We start from the raw sequence: 3,386 nt of genomic DNA, 5'->3' as shown, positions 1-3,386 counted from the left end.
AGCTCCTTGAGGATGTTATATCCATGTATGTTGTCACAAGAAAGTTTGCTGCTCTGATATCAGCTTATAGGCCATTACGTGAGGTGAGCTGGAAAGAGATCAACATAGTGCCAGGCTAGGTATCTGCTATTTGTGTCAGGAGGAAGGAGGGGGAATAATGTCAGAGCCATAAAAATTGTCCTCCAGCAGCTTACTTATGAGAATCTGAAATGTTACAATATGCCTAGCAAAGTCGAAACTTTAATAACAAGGGTTCATGAGCTAGCATCAGTGTGAGAGTGAGAACACTCTGAAAAAATACAAAGTAGACAAAAGTTTACAAAAAGGATGGCACAGTTGGGGGATTAGGACAGCACATTTTGTCCCACAGGCATCAGCTTGTCAGCTTTCTTCAGGCACACAGGTTGAGTTTATTCACGATGAGTCAGTCTTTACCGCCTAATGCCTTTAGCCACAGGAATGATCACTAAATAAGCCAGAAAGGCGGCATGTGCACATGCACATCCACAGATTTAGCAGATCTAAGCAGGACTTTTTTGCTTGCACATTTCCTTCCCTATTTTTCTGCTTATATACAAAGTCAAATGGGTTCATTTGGGTGTTTTTCCCTCTTTCATCAGTGACCCTTCTGTATACTACATTGAACCTAAATTCATATGCAGGTTACCACTGCTCTGTATCAAAGGTGCCAATTTCATGTGTTATTCAGGACAAGCCAAAGGCCAAATCATGAATATACACAGAATGACAGCCGGAGTCATGATGCATTTTAATTTGTACTTCTTTCTTTTTTCACTGTTAGTGAAAAAGACAGAGAGAATATGAAGCAGTTTATGTGAGAACAGACAGCTGCTTTGTTATGCACGGCTCAAAAAAGTCAAAAGGACACTTTTTTATAAGAGTAAAGCATCAAACCATTTTAACTTCTGGGATATTCATCTGGTCAGTTAAGTAGCCGAGGGGGTTGTTAATCAGTTTCAGCAGGTTGGTGTTAATGAAATTAGTAACAGGTGCACTGGAGGAGGCAACAGTGAGACAGTAGTCTGACTGATTTGGCAAGGCTAAGTGTCACTGCTGGGAGCATGAGGTAATACATGGATAGGTTGCACAGGTAGCCCAGGTCCTCCAGGATGGCACATCAATACGTGCCATTGCCAGGTCTGCAGTCTCTCCCAGCACAGTGTCAAGATCATGGAAGTGATTCCAGGAGATAGACAGTTACTCTGGGAGAGCTGGACAAGGTCTTAGAAGGTCCTTAATCAATCAGAAGGACTGCAGCATCTGCTCTTTTGTGCAAGGAGGAACAGGATGAGCACTGCCAGAGCTCTACAAAATGACCTCCAGCAGGCCACTGGTGTAAATATCTTTGACCAAGCAATCAGTAAAAGACTTCACGAGGGTGACCTAAAGAACTGGCGTCCTCTTGTAGGCACTGTGCTAACTGCTGGACTCTGTGGAGTCTCACTGGCACTTCCCATAGAATATCAGGCTTAGCAGGTCCACCACTGCTGCCCTGTACTTCACACTGAGCACATGTGACATTTGTGAATGGATCTGGAGAAGCTATAACATCGTTCAGCATAACTGCTTTGGTGGTGTATCAGTGATGGTCTGGAGAGGCATATCCATCTAAGTTCTATAGGCAAGGCAATGGTATGCTGACTGCCATTAGTTCTCAGGATGAAATCCTGATCCTATGCAGGTGTAATGGGTTCTGGGGTCCTCCTGGTGCACAACATTGCCTGGCCTCATGTGGTAAAAATATGGAGGTAGGTACTTGAGGATCAGGGAGGCGATACCATTGACTGGCCCCCACACTAGCCAGGAGCTCAGATCTGGGAGGAAAACACATGCATGATTATTTTCTGATTTGTTGTCAAGGTGATCCTTTACGTTTTTTTGAGCATCATATGTTTGAAACTCTGTGTATTGCTCTTAGTATAAAAAATAGCAGGTGGCTTGACAATAACATCGTTAAACATCAGGAAAATGGCACAGGTGTGCTCCAAATCATAAATTGGGAAGTAAATGTCCAAGATCAGTGTGTTAGTGGATGCTTTGCTACTGCCAGAGGGAGGCGCTAAACAGAATGTGGAGACCACAACATTAACATCACAAACAAACTAACTTATATAACAGGTGAGGTCTGGTATTGGCCCAATGACAAACCAAACATTATTTTACTCATTATCCCTGTATGTGTCAAAAGTCGTGGTGGTACAACAGAGAGAGCAACACTAGTTTAGAAAGAGTTTCCAGATTTATTCTTAAAATTTTTTGCAATTCTTGTTTTATGCAACTAACAATCCTGGGACAGGTATTCAGACTCTAGAGGAACACCAGGATAGACCTTTTGATCATCTACAAATAATAATAATAATAATAATAATAATAATAATAATAATAATAATAATAATGACTATTTATTTAATAAAACAGGGTTAGAAAGTGCTTCACAGTTCAAATAAAAACCACATATTGAGGATAAGTGTGCATGTTAAATCATACAGACGCATAAACACACATAATCAGCCATAGCGACAGACATTCACACAAACATACATGTGTGCTTTCAAACTATGGCAGCAAATGAAGGGGAATGGATTAAGGAAACGATAACTTATAAAAATGAGTTTTCAGCATTCACTTAAAACAAATAACAGAGTCAGCCAACCTGACTGACTGAGCAAGGCTGTTTCACAGTTTGAGTGTCACACCCTCAAAAGCACAGTCACCTCTGGTTTTAAATGGGCTTCAGTGAGCTTGTACAATGTGAAGGTATAAGATATTATTGTATTTTATAATATTGCATGTTGTTTGTTGATATGATCTCAAAATGGGTGGAGGTTTTTCTTTTAGAAATCAGGATGCAGGTGGAGTGGCCAGTGCCTTCTTGAGAGAAATTTCTGGAGAAACAGCAATGGCTGGCATGAATCCAAGTGGTTCATGCCAGGCATTGCAAGGGGATGCAGATGTTACTGTCTCTTTCTAAAAAGAAAAAAAAAAGCTCCCTGGGCTCTTTAAAGCCCCTTTATTGAATTAAAACTGGAAGATAGCGCTATCAAATATAAAGAATATAAAGACTCAGGTGCGTAATGATGAGGGATGCAGGGTAAACTAACAAACTCTGACAGACTGATGCCAGACATGCAGCAACAAAATAGCTCCAAGACTGGTCGACCAGCTGATGTTTTTCCTTTGTTCTCTACCCGCTGGCTTTTGGGGAGGCAGTTGTACGCAGGTGTACTCAAATGTCTAAGAATAAAAAGGAAGAGTGAAATAAAAATTCATAAATGAATACATTTACTTTAATACATCTATCTATCTATATTACAAATTTAGTATTAAAAACCTAGGTCTGCTGCTATATCCTTACTGTATGTATT

This window comes from Pelmatolapia mariae, linkage group LG15 (genome assembly GCF_036321145.2).
Source record: "Pelmatolapia mariae isolate MD_Pm_ZW linkage group LG15, Pm_UMD_F_2, whole genome shotgun sequence".
NCBI classification, from domain to species: domain Eukaryota; kingdom Metazoa; phylum Chordata; class Actinopteri; order Cichliformes; family Cichlidae; genus Pelmatolapia; species Pelmatolapia mariae.
Note: the sequence above shows the minus strand (reverse complement) of the source record.